The following is a 16,084-nucleotide window of genomic DNA, read 5'->3' as shown; positions in this document are numbered from 1 at the left end:
TTGTTAAGTCAATAAACCTTGCTCTGCCTCAATTTACCAATCTGAAGATGGTTATGGTAATCCTTAACTTTGCAGGGCTATTCAGAGAATGTACTAATTATTTAATGTTTTAAAGTACCCTGAAGTTGATATAGTGTAGAAGTAAATTTTTCAAAATACCTACGTCACTTAGTAGTTTAAGTCCCATGACATAGGCACTTGGGTCCAGCTCCCCAGAAGTATTTAGGCACCTAACTCTCATTAAAATCAATGGCAGTTAGATGCTAAACACCTCTGAGGATGTGGGCCTTAGGAGCCCAAGTCCAATGGACTTTCATTTAAAGTCAATGGGATTTAGGCTCCTAATTTACTTAAGCGCCTTTGAAAAATCTTACCCTCTAGCTCTATATAAGTACTAAATATTATTATTCATAATAGTGGCTTCTTACTGTTTGTGAAGTGCTTTGAGATAACAGGTGCTATACAAGTGCTAATGTTTATATTGCCAACACAAACCGGATCACCACCTGCACCAGAACTCCTCCCATCCCAGCATAGCATAGGGGGCAGGGAAGTTAAAATGAGCTTTAAATTACTGTTGTACTCTCCTCGTCTGCAGGGTTGCTGAGGAACCAGGATGTTGCACATAAAGTGTACATTATGAAGGAGATTTTCAAAAGTGCATTGGGGTAAGGGAGCACAAGTCCTATCAAAAGTCAATGAGATGTATGCGCCTAAATTCCATGTGCACTTTTGATAGTCTCTCCCTGCCACAATTTTGCCAGGATAAATTATTAACAGAGCTGTTTGATCTCATAAATAAAAAGTATGAGTTTCTAAAGTCATGAATACAAGAACATATCCATCAACAATAAATTAAGTGCATAAGTGGCTTGTTTTAGTTCTGAATTCACAAAGCTTTGTGGGTGACGGTGTAACCACTATCACTGCTGACTTCTGCCAGATTATGCAGGTGCCTCACTTCTATCCGGCAATCCCCCTACTATTCCAGTCCCATGGTTCCTATTTTACCTGTTAGGATAAATAAAATACATAGATTATTGTGCTGAATTATGTGGTGGATTTGTAATGTAACATAGGACTGGAGGTCCTAATCTCAGCTAAATCACTGACTCAACTAGGTGACTTCAAGAAATCCTTCCTCTCTGGGTCTCAGTTTTCCATCTGTAAAATGCAGACAAAGTGTCTCTGACAAGAAGGGTTAAGAGGCTGAATTAACCAGTGCTTGCACAGCAGTTGTGGACACTCAGATTAAAGATGTTATAATAATGTGTGTCTTTATTAGCAATTAATTAATTTTCATAGTTCTTTTGCTCAAAGGGCATGATCCAAAGCCCACTGATGTCAAAAGAAAGATTCCCATTCACTGCAATGAGATTTGGATCAGACCCTTCGATAATAGCTTTGTTTTTTAATCAGGGATGAGATCAATATATAGTAGGAGACCGCAGCTGCCCGTGCATATCATGCATGGCATTTTTTAAATGTGTTCACCACTGACTCCAGTCAGCTGACTGAAAACCCGACTCAAATAAAAAGTACCGAGTGTTTTGTTTGTTTCCAACGGCTCCAGAAAATTCAGAAATTACATTGTCTCTCTTATTTTGCAGACAGACAGACAGAGGATATATCAGGGAGCACTTCAAAAAGCTACACTCCTCTGAAACTTTTCTTTAAAGTCTAAACACTTTTTTAAAACTTTATTTTCAATAGCTTGTTTTTTCTCAATCCATCCAGGCTACTTACAAACATAGAAATCTGTTTTGTGTTCAGAATGGAAAAATCGGATTATTAAGTGACAAGAACAAGCCAAATGTAAAATGTTCTGCCACCTGCTAGTAAAAAAGACTCATGTGCTTCTTACATGTTCAGCTTAGCTCAACTCTAGCTCCAAATTCACATATACTAACAAGGCTAGAGAAATATATAGCTGTGCATCATAATTGCAAAGGGAAACAGTTCCTCCCCAAGAGAAATCAGGGGGTCTCAAGGCATGGTGGAAATTTATCGAAACAAAAAAAAACTCTGTTTATAAGGTAACCTAGATTTCTCTCGTGATAACTTATGCATCTGAAATTTTCCAAACTTCTCCCCCTTGTGAACTAGTTTAAATTGCTGTTTTCAAGCTAAGAACATCTGTTTCATTTTGACTCCTCTCTCTCTCTGGACTTATAGAGCCTCAAGGAGAACAGTGTCTGAAGCATTAATGAATAAGAAGCACACTGTACTGACAGATTTGGGCACATTGTGCACACCTTCCTCCACCCCCAAAGACAAGAGAGTGGGGAGGAGAAAAAAAAAAGATAAGGTTGTAAAGTTTGAGTCTGGGCTTTTGTTTATTCTCTGTGATCTACTACTGTACAATGCTTTATACAGCACTGACACAATTGATTCTTTGTTTACCATAGGGTTTTGTGGCAAAATGATATATCAGCTCATTTGGACACTGATGCTTTTAGAATTCTAACCTGGAGAGAAATTTCTGAAAGGCAATGGCACTACAATGCTCATTTTGAAACAAAACCTTCACAATATAATAAAATGAAGATCACGCTGCTTTTGCGAAACATTGAGCAAATGTTGCCATTCATAATTGCTCTGTCAGATAGGAAATACAGAGCAAGTATTTACTCTAGCCCATCCAAGATCCTGATTTGAAGTTTCTTTGTGTGGCAGACAAAGGCAACACCCACATCAAACCATGCACAGCATTAAGTGCCTATGAAGACCAAGTAGTAGAAGTAAGCCTTAGGGTATTGGGAGATTTCACACAGCAGTTAGGAAGTTTGTGAACATCAGCGTTAGGAGAGGAAGAGTGGTTGGTAGCTTGAGCACAGACCTGTGTCTAGCTGATGCTTTGAGAATGGAAATTCTTATATAGAAATATATCTGTTATTTCCAATGTCACATCCATCTTTGTACATAGTAAACAGGAATTGTGTACATATAGGACCAGATCCTCAGTGGATGTAAATCAGAGTAATTCCACTGAGTTCAACAGAGCGCCTTCAACTTATACCATCTAAGGATCTAGCTCAAGGTAAGCAAAATGAACTAGAAAAGAATGATTTATCTTTCAATGAAGAATTAATACACTCCAGAGTTCAAACTCTTCTTTGACTGCTCAGAAGCCAGGATAGCGTTATGACACCGTATATTGGTAGTATCCATATTAAAATTACCAGCCCAACTTTCCTGATTGAGACATAATTGGATATCGCCAAACTACTGAGGTTCCTCTACACAGTTTTAGTATTTTGGAGCAGCTTCTGCTAGATGGCATTACTGGACCATGGGTTAGGTGGTATAGTGGAAGGAGCACCATAACTTTTTTTTCTTCAACTCTAAACATTTTCTATGTACATTCATTTATTTTATGTCCAGTATGGAAAAAAAAATTCACCTCAGAACTTGGTTCTACTGCCCATCCACAACTTATCCCAGTGTGTATGAGCTTCAAGGGGATCAAGGGTGGTCTTCATCCGTTCCTACATTTGATGGAGGAGGATATGGAGGAGGGAGCTGAGGCTATATAATAGTTATGTCCATCTCCTCACAAAGCAATGTGATCAGGTTCCTCTGGCTGCTTCTAATCTATCTTCAACTTCTTCAGTAGTTTTATTCATATTTCTTGATGTCCTAGCATTGTAATTCCTCACAACAAAATGTCCCATTGAATCAAATAAAGCTCACTCCAGACATACAAAACCTTGTGAAACATGGAAAGCCTTGATTTTAAAAAAGTAAACTAAGGGCCTCTAGACCTTCCTGTAAATTCTTCCTACCTCCCCAGAAGTAAGTAAACTTTCATGTTACTTCGTAACTCCCTTTATAATATCTTTCTCTCTCATTTAAATAAAAGGCCTGGAAAGCCATTATTATAGATTGCCCACAACCCACAATTTATGGATGCTACTTGTAACCTTCAAAAGCTTTTCAAAACAATCTATTATTCTGTATTACAGTAATTGCAGCAAAGATTTAAGAGGCACTTTGAGAAATTTCACTTCCATAATATGTTTCTCTTCCCACTTTTGGAAGAAATGCAGTTGTGTTGCTAAAAGAGCCTCCCTTTTTGATACAAAGTTTCCACTGCAACTACAGTAACTAGAACACTGCAAAATTAAACATGCTGGGTTTCCAATTTCAGCTGCAACATGGATAAAGAAATATGGGCTAGATTCTCATCTCTGTTACACTGGTGCAAATGCAGAGTAACTCTACCCAAAAGATCATCATCTTTTTTAAGCAGCTCAAACTCTGACTTGTTGGAAATGTATTAAGTTGTATGGAATCGGAATGGGTATGTGCTGCATCATGAGTCTGGGGACACTTGCAAAGAAGCAGGAGAAAAGGGCATAAGTGGAAGGAGACTGGGCATAAGTAATAATAAAAGGCTGGGGGCTAGAACTGTGCATCTCCTGAGTGCTGGCCTATCCAGCAGACTCCTCCATGAAGTAAGGCCAGTATTTCATTGACATAAATACTCCCAGCTCCCAACCTTTTATTATTTACTATTAATGTTACCCAGAAGCGCCAGGCAAGACCAGAGCCCCATTATGCTAAGCAAGGAGCAAATACAGGAGAAGAGTTTACAGCAACCAATGCCCACTCCTGCAAAGTCACCTGTCTAAATTTTACAGCCAAAATGTCTGAGTCTGGCCTCGCAAATTTGATAGCCACTATCTCAAGTTGCACACCAGAGACTGAAAAAGGGACCCCTCCCACATTAGAAAGCATGAGCTGTTTCAATCTGAGCTAGATTCCCAATGTTCCCTAGCTGAACTCATAACAGACTCATATCCGCTGCAGATCAGCACAGAGAGAAACCTTGAACACATATTCCCCAGAAGGTTACATAAACATACCACAGGAAACCTGGTTCTTTATGCTGAATATTCCAAAGTTGGTCCTTCCCTAAAACAAAGTGGAATTTCATTCTACCTTACCCAGTGCAATGTGGCAAATTTTCCTTCTCTAGATGGACTCTGACTCTCATAGATTTATACACTAAGGCCAGAAGGGACCATCAAGATCATCTGGTCTTATTTCCTCCACATGGCAGGCCACAGAACTTCACCACCCACTCCTGTAATGGGCCAATAACCTCTAACCGAGTTACTAAAGTCCCCAAATCTTGATTTACAGACTTCAGGTTACAGGACCTCCACCCTTTTACTCTAGTTCAAACCAGCAAATGTCCGGTGCCCCATGCTGTAGAGGAAGGCAAAAACTCCCCAGGGTCTCTGCTAATCTGACCTGGGAGAAAATTCCTTCTCAACCGCAAACATGACAATCAGTTAAACCCTGAGGATGTGGTCAAGATACATCAGTCAAACACCTCGGAAACTCAGCCCTCCTCATCTAGTGTCCCATCTCTGGCCATTGGAGATATTCGCTAATAGGTGGCTTTTCTTAAATTCTGCTTATAGATTCTATTTCTTGGAAACTTTAAAAGCAACACTTTTTTTTAAGTTAAGAAGAGGTTCCTTTGGTTTTAGTTTTAGGTAGTTTGGTAAAAGAACAGTATCAATTTTATGTGTAAAGCAGGGGAGCGGAAACAGCATCACCTTAAAATAAGGGTAACTTTAAAGAGGAAGATATATGACCACTGGCTTTGGGTTTTGATTAGCACGCTACTTACAAGGCAGTCTCCCTGATGGCTCCTCCAACTTTAAATTACTGTTATGGGAGCAATCATGTTGTTCAGACACCATGAATATTAGCTATTGCCATAAGGATGCGAGCTGAATCCAACTTCCCATCTCTGCCCCCAAATACCATGGATATTAGCAAAGTTCATGTTTGGATGAACAGTCTGAAGCGCTGATGTCTGTGTAAGGAGTGATTTAGGCAATTGATATGCTGACTAGACTCTATGGTAACTGCACTAGGGTCTGATTCAAAGTTCATTGGAGTCAATGGCTGTGGAGCAGGCCCTTTGGTATGCACTGCCATGCCCTTGACCCTTCCCCTTCATGACAAACAGCCTGTGCCACCAGGGAACAGTCTCTATCTCATTCAAGACAAAGTGGAGGGTAGGGCTAAAGTGGAACACAGGAAATCTCTTTGCCCCTTCCCATGGCCTCAATAGAGAACAAGTGAAAAAAACCTTCCAGCTATTCCAGGGAAATCTGTGGATTCACCACCTGTGAGGACTGAAGAGACATCCCTGCCTGCTGCCAGCCTCTGTGGTGGCGAAACACTGGCTCTGTTCCTGACTGCAGGGGAAAGGAGGGCAGGGAGGAGGGAACCAGGAGTGGTGAGGAGACTGGGATAGAATCAAAGCCCCAGCTAGCAGGAAGCACCCAACTACCCAAGTAGCAAATCCAGTAAAACCATAATTTGTTTATGCCTACATGCCAGATAGCAGGGGCCTGTCCACATTCTTGATTAGTTTCTCCCTCTGGTAGTTTGGCTAGCCATGGAGACCAGACCTTTGAATTCCCTGTCAAATCTCTCCCATACTTGGCCTGGAGGGCACTTTGTTGCTGTTTCTCCACCTCACCCCCATTTCTTCAGTGTGCTTCCTTGCACAGCGATATAGAAATAAACTCACCCTATTTCAGTGGCTGAGCCCTAACTGGACTGTGGCTGCAGCTGTCCCTGAGATACATGCACCCACAATCACTCCAGCTCAGAGTGTTCCTTAAGGGCACTATCGTGATGATATATTTCAGCGTTTGCTGGAGCCTGGCAGGAGTTGTTGAACAAGCTCTTTCTCAAAAAACTGTTAACTAGGCACATTTTTCCAGGTTTTTTCACTGTTCTCTTCCTAATGAGAAGATAACAACATTGCAGACACACTGTAAACAACAGTAAGTCTTCCTGCTTTGTTTTGTATGGCTCAGTTTCCATGTAAATTACAGCACAGTGAGTTGCTCGGCTATTCCGGCCAGCAATATTTTATGATTTTAATTTGTTTAAATGCTCTGAATTTCATTATATTTTCCCATTGGGTGCATGGGAGTTTTACAGTTAATGGATGTTTATTTAATAGGCCCTCACAGTGAGCAAATCTGGGTTCCCTCCCCCTTCCTTTCCTTCCCCCCCCCCCCCCCCCCCCCAGTATTAGTACAACTTACAGTACCAACTCTATGTCATTAACATTAGTTTCTTGCCAAGTTATCTGGCAGCGGAAGATAGAATCAGAAAACAGCAACAACTCTTAGCAAGTGTTAAGCAATGTATTTGACTCCTTCAGCAACGTACCCCACTAACGCATGTCTGGCTTTCAATGGCTTTGCACCTTCCTTGTTAGCAATATGCTGTGGAGCCTGGAGCAACAGACTACAGTTCAGAAACCAGCCAACTATCACTGCTTTATGAAAAAGAATGCTGTTGCTGAATCAATATTTTCATAGCCCCAAGCTACTGTAAATGTCAGGCTTTTAAATCTTGCCAAAATACTGACATGTTGTTTCCAAATCAAGGTCCAGAATCTGATCTCTGTTACGCTGGTGTAAGTGGACGTCAGCAGAATTACTCTCGTTTTACACTAGCATAACAGAGAAGAGAATCTGGCCCCAAACATCCTAGTTCAACACTGTATTTATTTTCTATCCTCTGCTTCATAAATCTTTTGTAGAACCTCAAAATCTTGATGGAAGGCAAGAACTCAGAGCCCTAACTTTCATTAGGGCAACTGTTCTGGATCATTCTTATGGCTTAGCTTCCATTCCTTCATCTATTTCCTCTTCTTCCTATGAATGATAGCCAGGGAACTTACAATTAATCATTTTCCCAGATAAGACTCCTGTGATTTTTCTGAGGCCTGGGCTACACTGGAGACTTAGGTCAACTTAAAGTCACTTAAGTCAACTTAATTACACCCATGTCTACACTGGCACCACTTTTCAAATTAAGGTGCCTATAAAATCGACTTAAGACCACCTCTGCAAGTGGCGTAGCGCCTAAATCAAATTTGTTAAGTCAATTTAGTGTTAGTGTAGACACAATGGAACTTAATTCGAAGTAATTGACCTCTGGAATGTATCCCACAATGCCCTGTTTTGACCGCTCTGGACAGTTGCGCTGTGCTGCTCAGTGGTCACACTAGCAGGAAAAGTCCCCTCCCCTCAAGCCCCGGGAAGATTTGAATTTTCATTTCCTGTGCTGCCAGCGTGGAGAGAGCATTGTCCCTGCTCTCCGCATGGCTACTGCAAAGCCCAAACGCGCTCCAGCATGGAGTCGACCAGAGGTCGCAGACCTCATCGGGCTGTGGGGCGAGGAGCCTGTTCTGGCTCAGCTCAGAGCCAGCAAAAGGAATCTGGACATTTATGGAAAGATATCCCAGGGCATTCTGGAGAAGGGACAACCAGAGGGACACTCAGCAGTGCCGTGTCAAGATTAAGGAGCTGTGCCACTCGTATCAGAAAGACAGGTATCGATAATGCGGGGAGGCACCGTGGCGGGATCCCCACCACGAATTGCATGCACCTCATCATAGAACCTGCATGTTTTGTGCGAGGAGTCAGAGCGGCTGTTAGCTTCCCTGGCTTTCTGATACGAGAGGTTATTCAGCTCAAATAAGCCAAAGGTTTTATGATGAGGTGCACGCAATTCTCGGTGGGGATCCCACCACGGTGCCTCCCCGCATTATCGATACCTTTGGTAGGTCACAGTCCATGATCAACAATGAGGACTCCGTGGATGAGGAGGAGGAGGAAGCTGCGGATAGCAGGGTGCAGGAGAGCGGGGTGTCCATTCTCCCCGAAAGTCAAGACTTATTCCTGACCCCCAAGCAGTCCAGCAGCACACAGGACAGCACAAATGATCCCGGTGAAGGCACATCTGGTGAGTTTTCTTTCTTATTAGCATTTCTGTCCTTGTACATTGGGTGGAGGGGGTACGAAGGGGATCTCAGGTGTTTCGTTGACTGTACTGGGAGGTTACCCAAGGATTTTTTTTTTATGTGATGAGAAATGCTATGTTTATCATCAGTTGATATCTCATGAAAAATTTAATGTATGTAATCTGTTATCCCTTGAAAAACTTTTCAGGAGAGGGCTGCCTTGTTCCTCCCTCCACGGTAAAATTCTTCTCTGCAATCAAGGTAGCCAGCATCATGGCTTCATGTGTTTTAAGCATAGCCTCCCTCCCTGACCATGCCGTCCGCAGTTCCTCTTTGTAAGGGTTTAAAATACAAGCAGAGATTTCCCCCACCACCACCACGCCGTCTGTAGTTCCTTAAAATACAAGCAGAGAGAGTGAATCATGTGCTACACTGTATCAAGGGAGCCATTTGCAACATTTTTAATGGTAACATGTACATTGTTTGTAATCCTTTGCTACATTTTTTCAGGGGATCATTATCTAAATTTTTACATTTGTATCCTTTTCTTCACTATGCTAACTGTGGCTACCTTGTTATTTTTCTTTCATTCTGTAGACACCTCAGTACTGGACCAACCCTTAAGAAATGCTGCGGACAGACTATCTCAGATTAGGAGGAGGGGAAAAAAAGCAGAGATGACATGTTTGCGGAGCTCATGAATGTCTCAGCAGCCACAGAGACAGAGCAAAGAGCGCAGAGGCTGACCTTGTCACAGAACATGGACATGGAGAGTCATCAAGAAATGATGGAGCATGATCGCAGTACCACGCAGGAAATGCTGCGAATTATGCCGTACCAGGCAGACACGCTCCAGTGGCTTGTGGAGCTTCAGAAGGAGCGGAGGCAGGATAGAGTCCCGCTGCAGCCCCTCCATAATGCTTCTCAACCGAGGGCTTTGCCGCCCTCCCCCGCCCCCAAGAGGTCTCAGAGGAGATTGTCCAGGATGCAATACGTGCTCTCCTCCACCCTGGTGGAGGTGAGCAGAAAGCAGCGGCGGCCATGCTGATAGCTAACCAGCAAGCTAACACCCTACCCCTTGATACAGTGAATGGACACTCCCCCACCCCTTCCCCATGACTTGAATGTTCAGAAATAAAGTTTTGCATCATTTCAACATATTTCTTTATTAAATCATATCTTGTTAGGAGGGATTTAGTGGGCACAGATATCCTTGGGGAGGGGGTACACCAAAGGCAAACAACATACAGGAACAGAAATCAGTCCCGCATCTCATTACAGAACCTGGTTTTCAAAGCTTCCCTAATGCAAAGCGCTCCGTGGTTAGCTCTCAGCATAATGCTGGCTCTGACTGCTCATAATTGGCAGCCAGTCTTTCTGCCTCCACAGCCCAATGCTGGGGTAACCTTTCATCCTTTGCTTCACACACATTATGAAGAACACAGCAAGCAGATATCACAGAAGGGAGGTTCTTCCCACTCATGTCAGCTTAGTGAGGAGACTTTTCCATCTGTTCTTTAAATGCCCAAAGGCACATTCTACAACCATTCTGCAACTGCTTAACCTCTTATTAAAACACTCCTTGTCGCTGTCAAGGTGACCGGTGTATGGCTTCATTAGCCAAGGGAGCAAGGGATAAGCAGGATCCCCTAGGATTACTATGGGCATTTCCACACCTCTGATGTGAATTTTTTGGTCAGGGAAGAAAGTGCCCACCTGCATCTTAGAGAACAGCCCCGAGTTACGAAATACATGAGCGTCATGCACCTTCCCAGACCACCCCACATAGATGTCCGTGAAACGAACCCTGTGATCCACAAGCCCCTGCAGGACCATGGAAAAGTACCCCTTGCAGTTTATGTATTCGGTCGCTAGGTGTGCAGATGCTAAGATGGGGATGTGCGTCCCATCAATGCCCGCCCCACTGCAGTTTGGGAAGCCCATCGTGGCAAACCCCTCCACTATGTCCTGCACATTTCCCAAAGTCACTACCCTTGGTACTAGAAGTCTATTTATGGCACTGCACACTTGATTCACTGCTATGCCCACTGTAGATTTACCGACTCCGAATTGATTCCCAATTGAGCGGTAACAGTCGGGGGTTGCCAGCTTCCACAGAGCGATGGCAATGCTCTTCTCTACCATCATAACTTGTCTCAAGCGAGTGTTCACATGCTTCAGGGACGGTGCCAGCTCCGAGCACAGTTCCAGGAAAGTTGCCTTTCGCATCCGAAAGTTTTGCAGCCACTGATCATCATCCCACAGCTCCGTAACGACGCGGTCCCACCAGTCTGTGCTTATTTCCCTGCATCAGAATCTGCACTCCACGGACTGCAGATGACTCGTTACAGTCTGCAGCAACCGGGAATTGTTCTGCTCAATGTCTTCTAGCGAGGCAGCTTCAGTGGCATCGGTGTCTCTGCTTTGGCTTCTTTCTCTATTTCGAAAATAATCGATGATAAGCCGCAATGTATTTGTCATGCTCACAATTATAGTGCAGAGTTGAGCTGGCTCCATGTCGCTGCAGCAATGGCGATAGCAGGGAGTAAAAAAATGGCATGAAAACACTTTTCCTTTTTTTTTTTTTTTTTTTTTTTGGGGGGGGGGGGGAGCAGCATTGCATCCTGGGACAAAGACACTCATCCCAACAGCCACCATGGCTAGTTGCAGTGTGGGATAGCTACCCACATTGCACTGCTTTCTAATTCAAATTAAGGCTGGTCATTGTGAACGCAAGAGACCAGCGCAAACACCGTAGTGTGTACACTCTGCTGTGATTTCTAAAAATCGCCTGCTGAAAGTCAAATTAAAGTCAACTTCCCGTGGCAGTGTAGACATAATCTGAAGCTGTTAATCTAGAGAACAAAAAAAGTTGTAATTAATTAAGATAACTAGAAATGACTGTATATTCAAGCTGGGCTCAGTGGCAAAAAGGTTTCCTGAGAGAGAAGCAATCTGACCGAAGTCATTAAATAGAGGAGAGGTAGACAGGAGTTAATGGCTTATGCACCTGGTCAAAGGCCAGGAAGTTGTGATTCCCCCAACAATGCCAGAAAGGGACTCACAGGAGCCAGTGAAGGACTTTTGCATTGAGAGGAGGCTAGAGTTGCTTTATCGAGTGAGTTAGTCGACAATCTCTTGGGTCAGCAGACAAACAACAACCCAGGAGTGTTAATTAATATTTCTTGCGCACGGCCATGCTCTTCAGTTTTAATTGGTGACAAGTGAGCAACCCAAGAATTATAAATGAAATTTCATTTATTTGTATATAGCTGATCAATATTCACTCAGCATGCAATGGCTCCTTGCATCTCAGAGGAATAAAATAAATTGTCAGTCAACAGCAGGCTTTTGTTGTTGTTGGAATTTTTTTCTAGCTAAATTATTCACCTTCTCGAAAGGCAATTTGATAAATGTTTATTTCTTCATAATGCATTCTAACAACTGCTGATTTGTGACACTTGCTGTGAATAGAATTTAAATTCAGAACAGGTGCTCTCGGTAAGAAAATATTAAGAGGTATGAACAAGAAAGGGCTGTTGGAATGTTTCTTTTTCCACTTCAGATATTGCCTCCCATGGAATAAGGGGCACTAATTGAATTTAAGAGACGTAATAAGTGAGAAATGCACCCATTCACATCACATCACAATGAAAGCCAACTCCATAGTCCTGGCAGTAACATCAGCAGCACCAGAACATCACATAAGCCCTAATTTCACAGCCAAGCAGAGGAGCCTGTGGAGCTGTAAAGTTTGTAGATGAGTGCTAGCTGAGGGCAGACCTTTATATTCTGTGGTGAAAGATTCACAAGCACTTTCCCAGACAGGCTGAAATACCAGGGAATCATTTTGACCAGTGATAATCCTTGACTGGTGTCATTTTCTTTGTAGCTTCAGAAAAACAGTTGACTGAAGTTTAGATATTTTCCCCTCTTACTTGAAATTCTGCTATACACTTTTATAGTGTTCTACATCAGCTGGCCCCATACAGAGTTTGGAAAACACACAGACCTTCATAAATCCTTTTTCTACATCAAGGCATTCTAGATTCTGAAGCATATAGTGCCCACAGGGTTTTTACTAAGGAACTGAATCTTAAAATATTAGCATCCGTTCTATTATTATTTTCAGTGCCTACAAGTGTGCTAGCCTATGCAGATGAAAAGACATGATCCCCAGCATGAGGAGCTTACAAACAAAAGACCCTAGTCCTGCAAACGCTAAGGAACATAACCACAGGTATCAGTGGGATGCCACATGCAGGTGAAGTTATACATGTTTGCAGCATTGGGACCTAAATTTAAGACATGATCCAATTAGATGGATAACAAGACAATAGGGAAGGCTTGGGAGAGGAAGGACATGGGCAATATCTGTCAGATTATGTGATTTTACCTGGGAAGGCTAGTCGTCATTGTTTAAACACAATGAATATAGGTCTTAGAGTACGTCTACACTGCAGCTGGAAGATGTCATGTTCCCAAGTCTGATCCTGTGCAAGACTTTAGATATGTACTCAGATCCTGTCCAAGACCCTACATACATACTCCCCTCCTGATGCTTGTGCTGCCATGGCTATCCTTAGCTCATTAGCTCAATCAGAGCCAGAGCGGTATGTCTATCTGAGATGGAAATTGCACCTTCCGGCTCTAGTGCTGACATGCCCCAAATTGGCTAATTTCAAAGTATTTGGTCTCAAAGTAGGTATTGAATGATGAGATGCAAGTGGCATTGTGGACTACGATGGAGCCTGGAGGAAAGCATGAGACAATTGTGGAAGAAGAGGACAAAGGAGGTATCAATCAGAAGCAGAGTGGAGGAGACAGGGACAGTGTGATAAAAGACCAAGTGAACAAGCAGAAGGGGGCTAAGTTATTTAGAGCATGCAAGAGAAAGGACACAAAGTGAGAAGTTGATGTGGTGCAGAAGGGGATGGAGCCGTTTGGGGAAGGAGCAATAGGTAAGAAAGATTATTTTAGCAGTTGTGTTTTGCATAGACAGGAAGAGAGTGATATGGGTGTGACCAGCTTGAGCAGAGACTGCTGTAATCCAGATAGTAAACCATGAGAGCCCGGGTGAGGTTTAGCCCCTTGGCCAGAAAAGGGATAAAGAAACTGAAGGCCCAAATTTGAACATGGCAAGTTTGTGATCTGATTCAGCCATTACTGAGTTTGCATTTCATTGAGGGAGAGAATGTGGAAAAGGGAGCAGAGAGGGGGAGAGAGCACTTGACTGAAATACCACCGTGAATGTGGAGCAGCTTTATCTTGAATAATTATTTTAAAAGTTAGGCAGAGAAATACAAATTGCACATCAGCTGTAATTTATGTTAAATGCTGCTGTAAAGCTGTGTGTGTGATGTGCTCATGTACTGAGAAATGGGCAAGAGGAAATAAAACAGATGTTGTTGCTTTTAAACATTAGGCAACATGAACGACTCCACTTGTTTCCCCAAACACACACAAAAAAAAGCAAGAGAAATTAATATGAAGGACCTAAATTCATAAAATATTAAACACCCACTTCATTTATTCAATGTGTGTGACTCCATCTCTCACCATGAACATTGCAGCGGCTGTAGGGAAAGTGATGTTCATATCAAAGAGACACAGGAACAGGTGCTTGTGTGGAGGATGATGGGGCACAGATATAAGTCATGGCAGAGATGGGAAATCCCTACACCTATAATTTAGAAGCTCTTAGACATCTTTCCAGAATTCCAAGCCTTGTTGAACTTTCTAAGGTTACATAATATATGAGCTAAGGAGGTAAAGCGTGAGAGAATTTAACCCTTGACACTTGGGAAAAGTAGCTGAAACCTTTTATAATACACTTAGAGCTTTACTAAGAGCTCCAGAACTTGCATGAAACCTCAGCTCTCTCTGGGTTTGACCCCTCCTCTTAGAGCTTTCAGACTCTTGAAATATGTTTTGGCTACCCTGTGCAAACATACTAATTTTAATTTTGCGAGTATATGGACCAGAAAAATTATTATTATTTTGCAAATGTCATCCTTTACACCAGGTCAAAAATCATGACTCCTAGGTAATAATTTGTTTAAGGAGGAAAACTGCCATTTTCGCAGAGCAAGTTTTTAAATTTTTTACAATGACTCTTGTCTATCTATGAAAACTGCCTTCCATTTTCACATGCCTAAAAGAGGGAGACATACAACAATGAACATTGTAAGGGTCAAATCTTCAGAAGCAAATACGTACAGCTGTAAATACCTCACTTAGGCAGGCAAATGATATTCACACACAAGCTGGAAATCTGATTCCTGATGGTGAGATATCAAATAGAGAGACCATCACAATCACTGCTGGTTGGAAAATGATGAACATTTCAGCAAAATTTTGATGCTTTCCATCAAAATTTTCCAACCAGCCCTACTCATAAGGTAAGATTCAGTGGCAGAGTTCCAAGGGTTACTCATGTGTCTTTCTCTTGGCAACCCACCTTAACAGATACAGCCTCATTTCTTCCTGCCTCTCTCATCTTTACAGACCAATCAGTATCCACTGATGACAAACAACATTCAGCTTGAGCAAACTGGAAAACTTCCACACTGCAGTGAACATTTTGAAGATTGTGCATGTCAAAATTGCTGAGTAGCTTGTCTGTTACTTGCCCCTGGGACTTTGCTGCTAATAATGGGCAAATTGGGATATGTGGCATCAAAGAGAGACCATCCCGAGCTTTTGAGACAAACACAAGGCTGTAAATGATATCCTGCTCACTTTTAACACTGTACAATCACTCTTCCCCTCTTCCAGGGGCAGTCACTTATGAAGAAGCAAAGCACAAAGACTTTGGGCCAAATTCTTTGCTGGTGTAAATGGGTGAAAAATGCCAGTCAAGTCCACTGAGCTGAGCTCATTTAAACCAGCAGTTTGGCTCCTTGTATGCTTTCAGAGAAAAATGATGGGCTAAGCAGAACTCTATCCTCTATAGGTCCAAAAGAGCTAAGCAATGTAGAGTCATTAATGGTGATTGTTCATTTCTGCACTGGAGAGAGAAGAGGGACATGTCCCCCCTCCCAACATGTTCTTATCCCGTATCATCAATATGGCTGCAGGACTATTGCATTTTCACTTCTTGTTTCCTCCAGTTCCTAACATTTTCCCTGTCTGTGGGTTGCACGTCTGGGCTGACAGAATGACATCCCCTCAGTTATGGAAACCCATGCGCCTACCCTCAGACTTTCTGAGAAGGCCACACAGGTAGGAGCTGTGACTAAGATGCTAGTTTCATCCCTTTCCTCTGCCTGCTAGAGGGAAAAATCTCAG

General features: G+C 42.6%; 1 long non-coding RNA gene across 1 annotated transcript in view; it reads right to left on the bottom strand.

Annotated features, from left to right (window-relative positions):
• Positions 1-870: 870 nt before the first annotated feature.
• Positions 871-16,084, bottom strand: part of LOC137165607 (uncharacterized) — a 118,189-nt gene continuing 102,975 nt past the window's right edge. The window contains exon 3 of the long non-coding RNA XR_010923431.1: positions 871-1,011. This is a non-coding gene — a long non-coding RNA (uncharacterized lncRNA). The remainder of the gene's footprint in view (positions 1,012-16,084) is intronic.

Source organism: Emydura macquarii, unplaced genomic scaffold, assembly GCF_026122565.2.
Source record: "Emydura macquarii macquarii isolate MOO-44397 ecotype Brisbane River unplaced genomic scaffold, CSIRO-AGI_Emac_v2 contig_2768, whole genome shotgun sequence".
Classification (NCBI taxonomy): Eukaryota; Metazoa; Chordata; order Testudines; family Chelidae; genus Emydura; species Emydura macquarii.
This window is presented reverse-complemented; position numbering and strand designations above follow the sequence as displayed.